Genomic DNA, 21,422 nt, shown 5'->3' with positions numbered 1-21,422 from the left:
AAATTTTCAGCACGCCACAAACAACAATCGTAATTCGGCAAGATACAATTACTCGGGTGTTGACAAAAATGAGATCCGCTCTCGAGAGGAGACCACCCAGTGAGTTTTAATGTTAATCACTGTAATGAGCTCGCCTCCAAAGAGGTCCAAACACATTTCCTTTTAAAATAACATACTGAAAATTTTGATAAAAGTACATTTAAACATAAACGAAAGTAAATAACGCAAAAATCTATCCACATCTGATGAATCCCTACTAAATATACGTACCATTTTCGTATATTTCATAAGTAAGGATCAACTTTATCCTACACAATATCACAGTACAGATTTACAAAAACTGCAATCGGAAACTTGCCAACCTTCGTCTCAGAAAGCAAACAAGCAAATGAAAGTTATCAACGTCCCAGGTGTCTCAAATTTCAGTCGGTGGAGTGGCAGGGAAGCAAGTTACTTCCCACTCGCCTGCACATTTGGTTACAGCATGACAACTTCAACAATATCCAATGAAAATGAAATTACACAAGGAACTTCTTTTCCTTAAAAGAAACGGCTTACGTATCATTTTAAAAATTTAATTTTCTTACTTAAAAGCATTGACATGAATTCCCTACATCCAAAATATTAAACCAGAAAAATTTAACCAAGAACACCAAGAATGGGAGTGTTTCCCTTCAAGATTTTAAAAACTTGCAATATTAACGAATTTTAACTTCTGGACTAATACATTGTATTATCGATGAAAGGGCCGCGGTGCCACCACTCAATAGCTTTATCAGTTCCAAACAGGACAAAGCCAAAGAGAAGTGGAACCAAAGCCCACATAAGAAAATTTTATTTCTTAACAGTCGACGGTATAAGCATCACGCGCCATGAAGGAGAAAACCCAGTAATGAAAAATAAAACATAAACTTGGCAATCGCCTCTCAAGTGCGCACATTATTATTTCAACTGGTGGAAAAGAAATCCTAGAACACAATTATTTTTGTGTATCCTCTTTCTTCTGTTGAATGAAAACCACCTTCGAGAGGAGACCACCCATTGAAGCTAAAATTTACATCACCGTCATGATCTCACCTCGAAGGAGATTCCGTGAACTTATATTTCAACTGGCACCATAATATAGTATTAACGGATAACCGAAATTATAAAGCCCGAAACATATAAAAATATTTGCAATCTGGCAAACTTGTATATTTGAAGGTAACGCACCATGGAGGAGAAAACCCAGTAATGAAAAATGTAAACATTAAACTCGGATTTCTCCCCTCAGGTGTGTGCCATGAATTCTTGCTTAACGTTCGCCAAAGAAAAATTTTCAGCACGCCACAAACAACAATCGTAATTCGGCACGATACAATTACTCGGGTGTTGACAAAAATGAGATCCGCTCTCGAGAGGAGACCACCCAGTGAGTTTTAATGTTAATCACTGTAATGAGCTCGCCTCCAAAGAGGTCCCAACACATTTCCTTTTAAAATAACATACTGAAAATTTTGATAAAACTACATTTAAACATAAACGAAAGTAAATAACGCAAAAATCTATCCACATCTGATGAATCCCTACTAAATATACGTACCATTTTCGTCTATTTCATAAGTAAGGATCAACTTTATCCTACACTATATCACAGTACAGATTTACAAAAACTGCAATCGGAAACTTGCCAACCTTCGTCTCAGAAAGCAAACAAGCAAATGAAAGTTATCAACGTCCCAGGTGTCTCAAATTTCAGTCGGTGGAGTGGGAGGGAAGCAAGTTACTTCCCACTCGCCTGCACATTTGGTTACAGCATGACAACTTCAACAATATCCAATGAAAATGAAATTACACAAGGAACTTCTTTTCCTTAAAAGAAACGGCTTACGTATCATTTTAAAAATTTAATTTTCTTACTTAAAAGCATTGACATGAATTCCCTACATCCAAAATATTAAACCAGAAAAATTTAACCAAGAACACCAAGAATGGGAGTGTTTCCCTTCAATATTTTAAAAACTTGCAATATTAACGAATTTTAACTTCTGGACTAATACATTGTATTATCGATGAAAGGGCCGCGGTGCCACCACTCAATAGCTTTATCAGTTCCAAACAGGACAAAGCCAAAGAGAAGTGGAACCAAAGCCCACATAAGAAAATTTTATTTCTTAACAGTCGACGGTATAAGCATCACGCGCCATGAAGGAGAAAACCCAGTAATGAAAAATAAAACATAAACTTGGCAATCGCCTCTCAAGTGCGCACATTATTATTTCAACTGGTGGAAAAGAAATCCTAGAACACAATTATTTTTGTGTATCCTCTTTCTTCTGTTGAATGAAAACCGCCTTCGAGAGGAGACCACCCAGTGAAGCTAAAATTTACATCACCGTCATGATCTCACCTCGAAGGAGATTCCGTGAACTTATATTTCAACTGGCACCATAATATAGTATTAACGGATAACCGAAATTATAAAGCACGAAACATATAAAAATATTTGCAATCTGGCAAACTTGTATATTTGAAGGTAACGCACCATGGAGGAGAAAACCCAGTAATGAACAATGTAAACATTAAACTCGGATTTCTCCCCTCAGGTGTGTGCCATGAATTCTTGCTTAACGTTCGCCAAAGAAAAATTTTCAGCACGCCACAAACAACAATCGTAATTCGGCAAGATACAATTACTCGGGTGTTGACAAAAATGAGATCCGCTCTCGAGAGGAGACCACCCAGTGAGTTTTAATGTTAATCACTGTAATGAGCTCACCTCCAAAGAGGTCCCAACACATTTCCTTTTAAAATAACATACTGAAAATTTTGATAAACTACATTTAAACATAAACGAAAGTAAATAACGCAAAAATCTATCCACATCTGATGAATCCCTACTAAATATACGTACCATTTTCGTCTATTTCATAAGTAAGGATCAACTTTATCCTACACTATATCACAGTACAGATTTACAAACACTGCAATCGGAAACTTGCCAACCTTCGTCTCAGAAAGCAAACAAGCAAATGAAAGTTATCAACGTCCCAGGTGTCTCACATTTCAGTCGGTGGAGTGGGAGGGAAGCAAGTTACTTCCCACTCGCCTGCACATTTGGTTACAGCATGACAACTTCAACAATATCCAATGAAAATGAAATTACACAAGGAACTTCTTTTCCTTAAAAGAAACTGCTTACGTATCATTTTAAAAATATAATTTTCTTACATAAAAGCATTGACATGAATTCCCTACATCCAAAATAGTAAACCAGAAAAATTTAACCTCGAACACCAAAAATGGGAGTGTTTCCCTTCAAGATTTTAAAAACTTGCAATATTAACGAATTTTAACTTCTGGACTAATACATTGTATTATCGATGGAAGGGCCGCGGTGCCACCACTCAATAGCTTTATCAGTTCCAAATAGGACAAAGCCAAAGAGAAGTGGAACCAAAGCCTACATATGAAAATTTTATTTCTTAACAGTCGAGGGTATAAGCATCACGCGCCATGAAGGAGAAAACCCAGTAATGAAAAATAAAACATAAACTTGGCAATCGCCTCTCAAGTGCGCACATTATTATTTCAACTGGTGGAAAAGAAATCCTAGAACACAATTATTTTTGTGTATCCTCTTTCTTCTGTTGAATGAAAACCGCCTTCGAGAGGAGACCACCCAGTGAAGCTAAAATTTACATCACCGTCATGATCTCACCTCGAAGGGGATTCCGTGAACTTATATTTCAACTGGCACCATAATATAGTATTAACGGATAACCGAAATTATAAAGCACGAAACATATAAAAATATTTGCAATCTGGCAAACTTGTATATTTGAAGGTAACGCACCATGGAGGAGAAACCCCAGTAATGAAAAATGTAAACATTAAACTCGGATTTCTCCCCTCAGGTGTGTGCCATGAATTCTTGCTTAACGTTCGCCAAAGAAAAATTTTCAGCACGCCACAAATAACAATCGTAATTCGGCAAGATACAATTACTCGGGTGTTGACAAAAATGAGATCCGCTCTCGAGAGGAGACCACCCAGTGAGTTTTAATGTTAATCACTGTAATAAGCTCACCTCCAAAGAGGTCCCAACACATTTCCTTTTAAAATAACACTGAAAATTTTGATAAAACTACATTTAAACATAAACGAAAGTAAATAACGCAAAAATCTATCCACATCTGATGAATCCCTGCTAAATATACGTACCATTTGCTTCTATTTCATAAGTAAGGATCAACTTTATCCTACACTATATCACAGTACAGATTTACAAACACTGCAATCGGAAACTTGCCAACCTTCGTCTCAGAAAGCAAACAAGCAAATGAAAGTTATCAACGTCCCAGGCATCTCAAATTTCAGTCGGTGGAGTGGGAGGGAAGCAAGTTACTTCCCACTCGCCTGCACATTTGGTTACAGCATGACAACTTCAACAATATCCAATGAAAATGAAATTACACAAGGAACTTCTTTTCCTTAAAAGAAACGGCTTACGTATCATTTTTAAAATATAATTTTCTTACATAAAAGCATTGATATGAATTCCCTACATCCAAAATATTAAACCAGAGAAATTTAACCAAGAACACCAAGAATGGGAGTGTTTCCCTTCAAGATTTTAAAAACTTGCAATATTAACGAATTTTAACTTCTGGACTAATACATTGTATTATCGATGAAAGGGATGCGGTGCCACCACTCAATAGCTTTATCAGTTCCAAATAGGAAAAAGCCAAAGAGAAGTGGAACCAAATCCCACATAAGAAAATTTTATTTCTTAACAGTCGAGGGTATAAGCATCACGCGCCATGAAGGAGAAAACCCAGTAATGAAAAATAAAACATAAACTTGGCAATCGCCTCTCAAGTGCGCACATTATTATTTCAACTGGTGGAAAAGAAATCCTAGAACACAATTATTTTTGTGTATCCTCTTTCTTCTGTTGAATGAAAACCGCCTTCGAGAGGAGACCACCCAGTGAAGCTAAAATTTACATTACCGTCATGATCTCACGTCGAAGGAGATTCCGTGAACTTATATTTCAACTGGCACCATAATATAGTATTAACGGATAACCGAAATTATAAAGCACGAAACATATAAAAATATTTGCAATCTGGCAAACTTGTATATTTGAAGGTAACGCACCATGGAGGAGAACACCCAGTAATGAACAATGTAAACATTAAACTCGGATTTCTCCCCTCAGGTGTGTGCCATGAATTCTTGCTTAAGGTTCGCCAAAGAAAAATTTTCAGCACGCCACAAACAACAATCGTAATTCGGCAAGATACAATTACTCGGGTGTTGACAAAAATGAGATCCGCTCTCGAGAGGAGACCACCCAGTGAGTTTTAATGTTAATCACTGTAATGAGCTCGCCTCCAAAGAGGTCCCAACACATTTCCTTTTAAAATAACATACTGAAAATTTTGATAAAACTACATTTAAACATAAACGAAAGTAAATAACGCAAAAATCTATCCACATCTGATGAATCCCTACTAAATATACGTACCATTTTCGTCTATTTCATAAGTAAGGATCAACTTTATCCTACACCATATCACAGTACAGTCCTCCTCCGTAGTCGAGCGGGTTAAGGCGTTCACTCGTCTTGAGATCGTTCGCTGCGGGACGGCGTAGGTTCGAATCCGGCTCTGGTCGGAATTTATTCGGCCTACGTATAGGGCCGGTGGCAACCCACCATCGTGAGGAAATTGGGAAGCTCCGAGTGAGTGAGCGTAATCCGGTCGAGACGACCTACTATAACGGCTGGGGATACGTCGGGCTGACCCCCCGACTATTCCAATACTGGTTGAAGATCTCCACGCTTAGAGGTGACGAGAGAAAGTGTGGGAGGGAGACCGGCGGTCGGTAGGTAAGCCAAGGCCCTTCATGGGCTGTCGCGCTAAGGATTATTATTATATCACAGTACAGATTTACAAACACTGCAATCGGAAACTTGCCAACCTTCGTCTCAGAAAGCAAACAAGCAAATGAAAGTTATCAACGTCCCAGGTGTCTCACATTTCAGTCGGTGGAGTGGGAGGGAAGCAAGTTACTTCCCACTCGCCTGCACATTTGGTTACAGCATGACAACTTCAACAATATCCAATGAAAATGAAATTACACAAGGAACTTCTTTTCCTTAAAAGAAACGGCTTACGTATCATTTTTAAAATATAATTTTCTTACATAAAAGCATTGACATGAATTCCCTACATCCAAAATAGTAAACCAGAAAAATTTAACCAAGAACACCAAGAATGGGAGTGTTTCCCTTCAAGATTTTAAAAACTTGCAATATTAACGAATTTTAACTTCTGGACTAATACATTGTATTATCGATGAAAGGGCCGCGGTGCCACCACTCAATAGCTTTATCAGTTCCAAATAGGACAAAGCCAAAGAGAAGTGGAACCAAAGCCTACATAAGAAAATTTTATTTCTTAACAGTCGAGGGTATAAGCATCACGCGCCATGAAGGAGAAAACCCAGTAATGAAAAATAAAACATAAACTTGGCAATCGCCTCTCAAGTGCGCACATTATTATTTCAACTGGTGGAAAAGAAATCCTAGAACACAATTATTTTTCTGTATCCTCTTTCTTCTGTTGAATGAAAACCGCCTTCGAGAGGAGACCACCCAGTGAAGCTAAAATTTACATCACCGTCATGATCTCACCTCGAAGGGGATTCCGTGAACTTATATTTCAACTGGCACCATAATATAGTATTAACGGATAACCGAAATTATAAAGCACGAAACATATAAAAATATTTGCAATCTGGCAAACTTGTATATTTGAAGGTAACGCACCATGGAGGAGAAAACCCAGTAATGAACAATGTAAACATTAAACTCGGATTTCTCCCCTCAGGTGTTTTCCATGAATTCTTGCTTAACGTTCGCCAAAGAAAAATTTTCAGCACGCCACAAACAACAATCGTAATTCGGCAAGATACAATTACTCGGGTGTTGACAAAAATGAGATCCGCTCTCGAGAGGAGACCACCCATTGAGTTTTAATGTTAATCACTGTAATGAACTCGACTCCAAAGAGGTCCCAACACATTTCCTTTTAAAATAACATACTGAAAATTTTGATAAAACTACATTTAAACATAAACGAAAGTAAATAACGCAAAAATCTATCCACATCTGATGAATCCCTACTAAATATACGTACCATTTTCGTCTATTTCATAAGTAAGGATCAACTTTATCCTACACTATATCACAGTACAGATTTACAAACACTGCAATCGGAAACTTGCCAACCTTCGTCTCAGAAAGCAAACAAGCAAATGAAAGTTATCAACGTCCCAGGTGTCTCAAATTTCAGTCGGTGGAGTGGGAGGGAAGCAAGTTACTTCCCACTCGCCTGCACATTTGGTTACAGCATGACAACTTCAACAATATCCAATGAAAATGAAATTACACAAGGAACTTCTTTTCCTTAAAAGAAACGGCTTACGTATCATTTTAAAAATATAATTTTCTTACATAAAAGCATTGACATGAATTCCCTACATCCAAAATAGTAAACCAGAAAAATTTAACCTCGAACACCAAGAATGGGAGTGTTTCCCTTCAAGATTTTAAAAACTTGCAATATTAACGAATTTTAACTTCTGGACTAATACATTGTATTATCGATGGAAGGGCCGCGGTGCCACCACTCAATAGCTTTATCAGTTCCAAATAGGACAAAGCCAAAGAGAAGTGGAACCAAAGCCTACATATGAAAATTTTATTTCTTAACAGTCGAGGGTATAAGCATCACGCGCCATGAAGGAGAAAACCCAGTAATGAAAAATAAAACATAAACTTGGCAATCGCCTCTCAAGTGCGCACATTATTATTTCAACTGGTGGAAAAGAAATCCTAGAACACAATTATTTTTGTGTATCCTCTTTCTTCTGTTGAATGAAAACCGCCTTCGAGAGGAGACCACCCAGTGAAGCTAAAATTTACATCACCGTCATGATCTCACCTCGAAGGGGATTCCGTGAACTTATATTTCAACTGGCACCATAATATAGTATTAACGGATAACCGAAATTATAAAGCACGAAACATATAAAAATATTTGCAATCTGGCAAACTTGTATATTTGAAGGTAACGCACCATGGAGGAGAAACCCCAGTAATGAAAAATGTAAACATTAAACTCGGATTTCTCCCCTCAGGTGTGTGCCATGAATTCTTGCTTAACGTTCGCCAAAGAAAAATTTTCAGCACGCCACAAATAACAATCGTAATTCGGCAAGATACAATTACTCGGGTGTTGACAAAAATGAGATCCGCTCTCGAGAGGAGACCACCCAGTGAGTTTTAATGTTAATCACTGTAATAAGCTCACCTCCAAAGAGGTCCCAACACATTTCCTTTTAAAATAACACTGAAAATTTTGATAAAACTACATTTAAACATAAACGAAAGTAAATAACGCAAAAATCTATCCACATCTGATGAATCCCTGCTAAATATACGTACCATTTGCTTCTATTTCATAAGTAAGGATCAACTTTATCCTACACTATATCACAGTACAGATTTACAAACACTGCAATCGGAAACTTGCCAACCTTCGTCTCAGAAAGCAAACAAGCAAATGAAAGTTATCAACGTCCCAGGCATCTCAAATTTCAGTCGGTGGAGTGGGAGGGAAGCAAGTTACTTCCCACTCGCCTGCACATTTGGTTACAGCATGACAACTTCAACAATATCCAATGAAAATGAAATTACACAAGGAACTTCTTTTCCTTAAAAGAAACGGCTTACGTATCATTTTTAAAATATAATTTTCTTACATAAAAGCATTGATATGAATTCCCTACATCCAAAATATTAAACCAGAGAAATTTAACCAAGAACACCAAGAATGGGAGTGTTTCCCTTCAAGATTTTAAAAACTTGCAATATTAACGAATTTTAACTTCTGGACTAATACATTGTATTATCGATGAAAGGGATGCGGTGCCACCACTCAATAGCTTTATCAGTTCCAAATAGGAAAAAGCCAAAGAGAAGTGGAACCAAATCCCACATAAGAAAATTTTATTTCTTAACAGTCGAGGGTATAAGCATCACGCGCCATGAAGGAGAAAACCCAGTAATGAAAAATAAAACATAAACTTGGCAATCGCCTCTCAAGTGCGCACATTATTATTTCAACTGGTGGAAAAGAAATCCTAGAACACAATTATTTTTGTGTATCCTCTTTCTTCTGTTGAATGAAAACCGCCTTCGAGAGGAGACCACCCAGTGAAGCTAAAATTTACATTACCGTCATGATCTCACGTCGAAGGAGATTCCGTGAACTTATATTTCAACTGGCACCATAATATAGTATTAACGGATAACCGAAATTATAAAGCACGAAACATATAAAAATATTTGCAATCTGGCAAACTTGTATATTTGAAGGTAACGCACCATGGAGGAGAACACCCAGTAATGAACAATGTAAACATTAAACTCGGATTTCTCCCCTCAGGTGTGTGCCATGAATTCTTGCTTAAGGTTCGCCAAAGAAAAATTTTCAGCACGCCACAAACAACAATCGTAATTCGGCAAGATACAATTACTCGGGTGTTGACAAAAATGAGATCCGCTCTCGAGAGGAGACCACCCAGTGAGTTTTAATGTTAATCACTGTAATGAGCTCGCCTCCAAAGAGGTCCCAACACATTTCCTTTTAAAATAACATACTGAAAATTTTGATAAAACTACATTTAAACATAAACGAAAGTAAATAACGCAAAAATCTATCCACATCTGATGAATCCCTACTAAATATACGTACCATTTTCGTCTATTTCATAAGTAAGGATCAACTTTATCCTACACTATATCACAGTACAGTCCTCCTCCGTAGTCGAGCGGGTTAAGGCGTTCACTCGTCTTGAGATCGTTCGCTGCGGGACGGCGTAGGTTCGAATCCGGCTCTGGTCGGAATTTATTCGGCCTACGTATAGGGCCGGTGGCAACCCACCATCGTGAGGAAATTGGGAAGCTCCGAGTGAGTGAGCGTAATCCGGTCGAGACGACCTACTATAACGGCTGGGGATACGTCGGGCTGACCCCCCGACTATTCCAATACTGGTTGAAGATCTCCACGCTTAGAGGTGACGAGAGAAAGTGTGGGAGGGAGACCGGCAGTCGGTAGGTAAGCCAAGGCCCTTCATGGGCTGTCGCGCTAAGGATTATTATTATATCACAGTACAGATTTACAAACACTGCAATCGGAAACTTGCCAACCTTCGTCTCAGAAAGCAAACAAGCAAATGAAAGTTATCAACGTCCCAGGTGTCTCACATTTCAGTCGGTGGAGTGGGAGGGAAGCAAGTTACTTCCCACTCGCCTGCACATTTGGTTACAGCATGACAACTTCAACAATATCCAATGAAAATGAAATTACACAAGGAACTTCTTTTCCTTAAAAGAAACGGCTTACGTATCATTTTTAAAATATAATTTTCTTACATAAAAGCATTGACATGAATTCCCTACATCCAAAATAGTAAACCAGAAAAATTTAACCAAGAACACCAAGAATGGGAGTGTTTCCCTTCAAGATTTTAAAAACTTGCAATATTAACGAATTTTAACTTCTGGACTAATACATTGTATTATCGATGAAAGGGCCGCGGTGCCACCACTCAATAGCTTTATCAGTTCCAAATAGGACAAAGCCAAAGAGAAGTGGAACCAAAGCCTACATAAGAAAATTTTATTTCTTAACAGTCGAGGGTATAAGCATCACGCGCCATGAAGGAGAAAACCCAGTAATGAAAAATAAAACATAAACTTGGCAATCGCCTCTCAAGTGCGCACATTATTATTTCAACTGGTGGAAAAGAAATCCTAGAACACAATTATTTTTCTGTATCCTCTTTCTTCTGTTGAATGAAAACCGCCTTCGAGAGGAGACCACCCAGTGAAGCTAAAATTTACATCACCGTCATGATCTCACCTCGAAGGGGATTCCGTGAACTTATATTTCAACTGGCACCATAATATAGTATTAACGGATAACCGAAATTATAAAGCACGAAACATATAAAAATATTTGCAATCTGGCAAACTTGTATATTTGAAGGTAACGCACCATGGAGGAGAAACCCCAGTAATGAAAAATGTAAACATTAAACTCGGATTTCTCCCCTCAGGTGTGTGCCATGAATTCTTGCTTAACGTTCGCCAAAGAAAAATTTTCAGCACGATACAAATAACAATCGTAATTCGGCAAGATACAATTACTCGGGTGTTGACAAAAATGAGATCCGCTCTCGAGAGGAGACCACCCAGTGAGTTTTAATGTTAATCACTGTAATAAGCTCGCCTCCAAAGAGGTCCCAACACATTTCCTTTTAAAATAACATACTGAAAATTTTGATAAAACTACATTTAAACATAAACGAAAGTAAATAACGCAAAAATCTATCCACATCTGATGAATCCCTACTAAATATACGTACCATTTTCGTCTATTTCATAAGTAAGGATCAACTTTATCCTACACTATATCACAGTACAGATTTACAAACACTGCAATCGGAAACTTGCCAACCTTCGTCTCAGAAAGCAAACAAGCAAATGAAAGTTATCAACGTCCCAGGTGTCTCAAATTTCAGTCGGTGGAGTGGGAGGGAAGCAAGTTACTTCCCACTCGCCTGCACATTTGGTTACAGCATGACAACTTCAACAATATCCAATGAAAATGAAATTACACAAGGAACTTCTTTTCCTTAAAAGAAACGGCTTACGTATCATTTTAAAAATATAATTTTCTTACATAAAAGCATTGACATGAATTCCCTACATCCAAAATAGTAAACCAGAAAAATTTAACCTCGAACACCAAGAATGGGAGTGTTTCCCTTCAAGATTTTAAAAACTTGCAATATTAACGAATTTTAACTTCTGGACTAATACATTGTATTATCGATGGAAGGGCCGCGGTGCCACCACTCAATAGCTTTATCAGTTCCAAATAGGACAAAGCCAAAGAGAAGTGGAACCAAAGCCTACATATGAAAATTTTATTTCTTAACAGTCGAGGGTATAAGCATCACGCGCCATGAAGGAGAAAACCCAGTAATGAAAAATAAAACATAAACTTGGCAATCGCCTCTCAAGTGCGCACATTATTATTTCAACTGGTGGAAAAGAAATCCTAGAACACAATTATTTTTGTGTATCCTCTTTCATCTGTTGAATGAAAACCGCCTTCGAGAGGAGACCACCCAGTGAAGCTAAAATTTACATCACCGTCATGATCTCACCTCGAAGGGGATTCCGTGAACTTATATTTCAACTGGCACCATAATATAGTATTAACGGATAACCGAAATTATAAAGCACGAAACATATAAAAATATTTGCAATCTGGCAAACTTGTATATTTGAAGGTAACGCACCATGGAGGAGAAACCCCAGTAATGAAAAATGTAAACATTAAACTCGGATTTCTCCCCTCAGGTGTGTGCCATGAATTCTTGCTTAACGTTCGCCAAAGAAAAATTTTCAGCACGCCACAAATAACAATCGTAATTCGGCAAGATACAATTACTCGGGTGTTGACAAAAATGAGATCCGCTCTCGAGAGGAGACCACCCAGTGAGTTTTAATGTTAATCACTGTAATAAGCTCACCTCCAAAGAGGTCCCAACACATTTCCTTTTAAAATAACATACTGAAAATTTTGATAAAACTACATTTAAACATAAACGAAAGTAAATAACGCAAAAATCTATCCACATCTGATGAATCCCTGCTAAATATACGTACCATTTGCTTCTATTTCATAAGTAAGGATCAACTTTATCCTACACTATATCACAGTACAGATTTACAAACACTGCAATCGGAAACTTGACAACCTTCGTCTCAGAAAGCAAACAAGCAAATGAAAGTTATCAACGTCCCAGGCATCTCAAATTTCAGTCGGTGGAGTGGGAGGGAAACAAGTTACTTCCCACTCGCCTGCACATTTGGTTACAGCATGACAACTTCAACAATATCCAATGAAAATGAAATTACACAAGGAACTTCTTTTCCTTAAAAGAAACGGCTTACGTATCATTTTAAAAATATAATTTTCTTACATAAAAGCATTGACATGAATTCCCTACATCCAAAATATTAAACCAGAAGAATTTAACCAAGAACACCAAGAATGGGAGTGTTTCCCTTCAAGATTTTAAAAACTTGCAATATTAACGAATTTTAACTTCTGGACTAATACATTGTATTATCGATGAAAGGGCCGCGGTGCCACCACTCAATAGCTTTATCAGTTCCAAATAGGACAAAGTCAAAGAGAAGTGGAACCAAAGCCCACATAAGAAAATTTTATTTCTTAACAGTCGACGGTATAAGCATCACGCGCCATGAAGGAGAAAACCCAGTAATGAAAAATAAAACATAAACTTGGCAATCGCCTCTCAAGTGCGCACATTATTATTTCAACTGGTGGAAAAGAAATCCTAGAACACAATTATTTTTGTGTATCCTCTTTCTTCTGTTGAATGAAAACCGCCTTCGAGAGGAGACCACCCAGTGAAGCTAAAATTTACATCACCGTCATGATCTCACCTCGAAGGAGATTCCGTGAACTTATATTTCAACTGGCACCATAATATAGTATTAACGGATAACCGAAATTATAAAGCACGAAACATATAAAAATATTTGCAATCTGGCAAACTTGTATATTTGAAGGTAACGCACCATGGAGGAGAAACCCCAGTAATGAAAAATGTAAACATTAAACTCGGATTTCTCCCCTCAGGTGTGTGCCATGAATTCTTGCTTAACGTTCGCCAAAGAAAAATTTTCAGCACGTCACAAATAACAATCGTAATTCGGCAAGATACAATTACTCGGGTGTTGACAAAAATGAGATCCGCTCTCGAGAGGAGACCACCCAGTGAGTTTTAATGTTAATCACTGTAATAAGCTCACCTCCAAAGAGGTCCCAACACATTTCCTTTTAAAATAACATACTGAAAATTTTGATAAAACTACATTTAAACATAAACGAAAGTAAATAACGCAAAAATCTATCCACATCTGATGAATCCCTACTAAATATACGTACCATTTTCGTCTATTTCATAAGTAAGGATCAACTTTATCCTACACTATATCACAGTACAGATTTACAAACACTGCAATCGGAAACTTGCCAACCTTCGTCTCAGAAAGCAAACAAGCAAATGAAAGTTATCAACGTCCCAGGTGTCTCACATTTCAGTCGGTGGAGTGGGAGGGAAGCAAGTTACTTCCCACTCGCCTGCACATTTGGTTACAGCATGACAACTTCAACAATATCCAATGAAAATGAAATTACACAAGGAACTTCTTTTCCTTAAAAGAAACGGCTTACGTATCATTTTAAAAATATAATTTTCTTACATAAAAGCATTGACATGAATTCCCTACATCCAAAATAGTAAACCAGAAAAATTTAACCTCGAACACCAAGAATGGGAGTGTTTCCCTTCAAGATTTTAAAAACTTGCAATATTAACGAATTTTAACTTCTGGACTAATACATTGTATTATCGATGGAAGGGCCGCGGTGCCACCACTCAATAGCTTTATCAGTTCCAAATAGGACAAAGCCAAAGAGAAGTGGAACCAAAGCCTACATATGAAAATTTTATTTCTTAACAGTCGAGGGTATAAGCATCACGCGCCATGAAGGAGAAAACCCAGTAATGAAAAATAAAACATAAACTTGGCAATCGCCTCTCAAGTGCGCACATTATTATTTCAACTGGTGGAAAAGAAATCCTAGAACACAATTATTTTTGTATATCCTCTTTCTTCTGTTGAATGAAAACCGCCTTCGAGAGGAGACCACCCAGTGAAGCTAAAATTTACATCACCGTCATGATCTCACCTCGAAGGGGATTCCGTGAACTTATATTTCAACTGGCACCATAATATAGTATTAACGGATAACCGAAATTATAAAGCACGAAACATATAAAAATATTTGCAATCTGGCAAACTTGTATATTTGAAGGTAACGCACCATGGAGGAGAAACCCCAGTAATGAAAAATGTAAACATTAAACTCGGATTTCTCCCCTCAGGTGTGTGCCATGAATTCTTGCTTAACGTTCGCCAAAGAAAAATTTTCAGCACGCCACAAATAACAATCGTAATTCGGCAAGATACAATTACTCGGGTGTTGACAAAAATGAGATCCGCTCTCGAGAGGAGACCACCCAGTGAGTTTTAATGTTAATCACTGTAATAAGCTCACCTCCAAAGAGGTCCCAACACATTTCCTTTTAAAATAACATACTGAAAATTTTGATAAAACTACATTTAAACATAAACGAAAGTAAATAACGCAAAAATCTATCCACATCTGATGAATCCCTGCTAAATATACGTACCATTTGCTTCTATTTCATAAGTAAGGATCAACTTTATCCTACACTATATCACAGTACAGATTTACAAACACTGCAATCGGAAACTTGCCAACCTTCGTCTCAGAAAGCAAACAAGCAAATGAAAGTTATCAACGTCCCAGGCATCTCAAATTTCAGTCGGTGGAGTGGGAGGGAAGCAAGTTACTTCCCACTCGCCTGCACATTTGGTTACAGCATGACAACTTCAACAATATCCAATGAAAATGAAATTACACAAGGAACTTCTTTTCCTTAAAAGAAACGGCTTACGTATCATTTTAAAAATATAATTTTCTTACATAAAAGCATTGACATGAATTCCCTACATCCAAAATATTAAACCAGAAGAATTTAACCAAGAACACCAAGAATGGGAGTGTTTCCTTTCAAGATTTTAAAAACTTGCAATATTAACGAATTTTAACTTCTGGACTAATACATTGTATTATCGATGAAAGGGCCGCGGTGCCACCACTCAATAGCTTTATCAGTTCCAAATAGGACAAAGTCAAAGAGAAGTGGAACCAAAGCCCACATAAGAAAATTTTATTTCTTAACAGTCGACGGTATAAGCATCACGCGCCATGAAGGAGAAAACCCAGTAATGAAAAATAAAACATAAACTTGGCAATCGCCTCTCAAGTGCGCACATTATTATTTCAACTGGTGGAAAAGAAATCCTAGAACACAATTATTTTTGTGTATCCTCTTTCTTCTGTTGAATGAAAACCGCCTTCGAGAGGAGACCACCCAGTGAAGCTAAAATTTACATCACCGTCATGATCTCACCTCGAAGGAGATTACGTGAACTTATATTTCAACTGGCACCATAATATAGTATTAACGGATAACCGAAATTATAAAGCACGAAACATATAAAAATATTTGGAATCTGGCAAACTTGTATATTTGAAGGTAACGCACCATGGAGGAGAAAACCCAGTAATGAACAATGTAAACATTAAACTCGGATTTCTCCCCTCAGGTGTGTGCCATGAATTCTTGCTTAACGTTCGCCAAAGAAAAATTTTCAGCACGCCACAAACAACAATCGTAATTCGGCAAGATACAATTACTCGGGTGTTGACAAAAATGAGATCCGCTCTCGAGAGGAGACCACCCAGTGAGTTTTAATGTTAATCACTGTAATGAGCTCGCCTCCAAAGAGGTCCCAACACATTTCCTTTTAAAATAACATACTGAAAATTTTGATAAAACTACATTTAAACATAAACGAAAGTAAATAACGCAAAAATCTATCCACATCTGATGAATCCCTACTAAATATACGTACCATTTTCGTCTATTTCATAAGTAAGGATCAACTTTATCCTACACTATATCACAGTACAGATTTACAAACACTGCAATCGGAAACTTGCCAACCTTCGTCTCAGAAAGCAAACAAGCAAATGAAAGTTATCAACGTCCCAGGTGTCTCACATTTCAGTCGGTGGAGTGGGAGGGAAGCAAGTTACTTCCCACTCGCCTGCACATTTGGTTACAGCATGACAACTTCAACAATATCCAATGAAAATGAAATTACACAAGGAACTTCTTTTCCTTAAAAGAAACGGCTTACGTATCATTTTTAAAATATAATTTTCTTACATAAAAGCATTGATATGAATTCCCTACATCCAAAATATTAAACCAGAGAAATTTAACCAAGAACACCAAGAATGGGAGTGTTTCCCTTCAAGATTTTAAAAACTTGCAATATTAACGAATTTTAACTTCTGGACTAATACATTGTATTATCGATGAAAGGGATGCGGTGCCACCACTCAATAGCTTTATCAGTTCCAAATAGGAAAAAGCCAAAGAGAAGTGGAACCAAATCCCACATAAGAAAATTTTATTTCTTAACAGTCGAGGGTATAAGCATCACGCGCCATGAAGGAGAAAACCCAGTAATGAAAAATAAAACATAAACTTGGCAATCGCCTCTCAAGTGCGCACATTATTATTTCAACTGGTGGAAAAGAAATCCTAGAACACAATTATTTTTGTGTATCCTCTTTCTTCTGTTGAATGAAAACCGCCTTCGAGAGGAGACCACCCAGTGAAGCTAAAATTTACATTACCGTCATGATCTCACCTCGAAGGAGATTCCGTGAACTTATATTTCAACTGGCACCATAATATAGTATAAACGGATAACCGAAATTATAAAGCACGAAACATATAAAAATATTTGCAATCTGGCAAACTTGTATATTTGAAGGTAACGCACCATGGAGGAGAAAACCCAGTAATGAACAATGTAAACATTAAACTCGGATTTCTCCCCTCAGGTGTGTGCCATGAATTATTGCTTAAGGTTCGCCAAAGAAAAATTTTCAGCACGCCACAAACAACAATCGTAATTCGGCAAGATACAATTACTCGGGTGTTGACAAAAATGAGATCCGCTCTCGAGAGGAGACCACCCAGTGAGTTTTAATGTTAATCACTGTAATGAGCTCGCCTCCAAAGAGGTCCCAACACATTTCCTTTTAAAATAACATACTGAAAATTTTGATAAAACTACATTTAAACATAAACGAAAGTAAATAACGCAAAAATCTATCCACATCTGATGAATCCCTACTAAATATACGTACCATTTTCGTCTATTTCATAAGTAAGGATCAACTTTATCCTACACTATATCACAGTACAGATTTACAAACACTGCAATCGGAAACTTGCCAACCTTCGTCTCAGAAAGCAAACAAGCAAATGAAAGTTATCAACGTCCCAGGCATCTCAAATTTCAGTCGGTGGAGTGGGAGGGAAGCAAGTTACTTCCCACTCGCCTGCACATTTGGTTACAGCATGACAACTTCAACAATATCCAATGAAAATGAAATTACACAAGGAACTTCTTTTCCTTAAAAGAAACGGCTTACGTATCATTTTAAAAATATAATTTTCTTACATAAAAGCATTGACATGAATTCCCTACATCCAAAATATTAAACCAGAAGAATTTAACCAAGAACACCAAGAATGGGAGTGTTTCCTTTCAAGATTTTAAAAACTTGCAATATTAACGAATTTTAACTTCTGGACTAATACATTGTATTATCGATGAAAGGGCCGCGGTGCCACCACTCAATAGCTTTATCAGTTCCAAATAGGACAAAGTCAAAGAGAAGTGGAACCAAAGCCCACATAAGAAAATTTTATTTCTTAACAGTCGACGGTATAAGCATCACGCGCCATGAAGGAGAAAACCCAGTAATGAAAAATAAAACATAAACTTGGCAATCGCCTCTCAAGTGCGCACATTATTATTTCAACTGGTGGAAAAGAAATCCTAGAACACAATTATTTTTGTGTATCCTCTTTCTTCTGTTGAATGAAAACCGCCTTCGAGAGGAGACCACCCAGTGAAGCTAAAATTTACATCACCGTCATGATCTCACCTCGAAGGAGATTACGTGAACTTATATTTCAACTGGCACCATAATATAGTATTAACGGATAACCGAAATTATAAAGCACGAAACATATAAAAATATTTGGAATCTGGCAAACTTGTATATTTGAAGGTAACGCACCATGGAGGAGAAAACCCAGTAATGAACAATGTAAACATTAAACTCGGATTTCTCCCCTCAGGTGTGTGCCATGAATTCTTGCTTAACGTTCGCCAAAGAAAAATTTTCAGCACGCCACAAACAACAATCGTAATTCGGCAAGATACAATTACTCGGGTGTTGACAAAAATGAGATCCGCTCTCGAGAGGAGACCACCCAGTGAGTTTTAATGTTAATCACTGTAATGAGCTCGCCTCCAAAGAGGTCCCAACACATTTCCTTTTAAAATAACATACTGAAAATTTTGATAAAACTACATTTAAACATAAACGAAAGTAAATAACGCAAAAATCTATCCACATCTGATGAATCCCTACTAAATATACGTACCATTTTCGTCTATTTCATAAGTAAGGATCAACTTTATCCTACACTATATCACAGTACAGATTTACAAACACTGCAATCGGAAACTTGCCAACCTTCGTCTCAGAAAGCAAACAAGCAAATGAAAGTTATCAACGTCCCAGGTGTCTCACATTTCAGTCGGTGGAGTGGGAGGGAAGCAAGTTACTTCCCACTCGCCTGCACATTTGGTTACAGCATGACAACTTCAACAATATCCAATGAAAATGAAATTACACAAGGAACTTCTTTTCCTTAAAAGAAACGGCTTACGTATCATTTTTAAAATATAATTTTCTTACATAAAAGCATTGATATGAATTCCCTACATCCAAAATATTAAACCAGAGAAATTTAACCAAGAACACCAAGAATGGGAGTGTTTCCCTTCAAGATTTTAAAAACTTGCAATATTAACGAATTTTAACTTCTGGACTAATACATTGTATTATCGATGAAAGGGCCGCGGTGCCACCACTCAATAGCTTTATCAGTTCCAAATAGGACAAAGTCAAAGAGAAGTGGAACCAAAGCCCACATAAGAAAATTTTATTTCTTAACAGTCGACGGTATAAGCATCACGCGCCATGAAGGAGAAAACCCAGTAATGAAAAATAAAACATAAACTTGGCAATCGCCTCTCAAGTGCGCACATTATTATTTCAACTGGTGGAAAAGAAATCCTAGAACACAATTATTTTTGTGTATCCTCTTTCTTCTGTTGAATGAAAACCGCCTTCGAGAGGAGACCACCCAGTGAAGCTAAAATTTACATCACCGTCATGATCTCACCTCGAAGGGGATTCCGTGAACTTATATTTCAACTGGCACCATAATATAGTATTAACGGATAACCGAAATTATAAAGCACGAAACATATAAAAATATTTGCAATCTGGCAAACTTGTATATTTGAAGGTAACGCACCATGGAGGAGAAACCCCAGTAATGAAAAATGTAAACATTAAACTCGGATTTCTCCCCTCAGGTGTGTGCCATGAATTCTTGCTTAACGTTCGCCAAAGAAAAATTTTCAGCACGCCACAAATAACAATCGTAATTCGGCAAGATACAATTACTCGGGTGTTGACAAAAATGAGATCCGCTCTCGAGAGGAGACCACCCAGTGAGTTTTAATGTTAATCACTGTAATAAGCTCACCTCCAAAGAGGTCCCAACACATTTCCTTTTAAAATAACATACTGAAAATTTTGATAAAACTACATTTAAACATAAACGAAAGTAAATAACGCAAAAATCTATCCACATCTGATGAATCCCTGCTAAATATACGTACCATTTGCTTCTATTTCATAAGTAAGGATCAACTTTATCCTACACTATATCACAGTACAGATTTACAAACACTGCAATCGGAAACTTGCCAACCTTCGTCTCAGAAAGCAAACAAGCAAATGAAAGTTATCAACGTCCCAGGCATCTCAAATTTCAGTCGGTGGAGTGGGAGGGAAGCAAGTTACTTCCCACTCGCCTGCACATTTGGTTACAGCATGACAACTTCAACAATATCCAATGAAAATGAAATTACACAAGGAACTTCTTTTCCTTAAAAGAAACGGCTTACGTATCATTTTAAAAATATAATTTTCTTACATAAAAGCATTGACATGAATTCCCTACATCCAAAATATTAAACCAGAAGAATTTAACCAAGAACACCAAGAATGGGAGTGTTTCCTTTCAAGATTTTAAAAACTTGCAATATTAACGAATTTTAACTTCTGGACTAATACATTGTATTATCGATGAAAGGGCCGCGGTGCCACCACTCAATAGCTTTATCAGTTCCAAATAGGACAAAGTCAAAGAGAAGTGGAACCAAAGCCCACATAAGAAAATTTTATTTCTTAACAGTCGACGGTATAAGCATCACGCGCCATGAAGGAGAAAACCCAGTAATGAAAAATAAAACATAAACTTGGCAATCGCCTCTCAAGTGCGCACATTATTATTTCAACTGGTGGAAAAGAAATCCTAGAACACAATTATTTTTGTGTATCCTCTTTCTTCTGTTGAATGAAAACCGC

Source organism: Lepisma saccharinum, chromosome 17 (assembly GCF_977018435.1).
Source record: "Lepisma saccharinum chromosome 17, izLepSacc3.1, whole genome shotgun sequence".
NCBI classification, from domain to species: Eukaryota; Metazoa; Arthropoda; class Insecta; order Zygentoma; family Lepismatidae; genus Lepisma; species Lepisma saccharinum.
Note: the sequence above shows the minus strand (reverse complement) of the source record.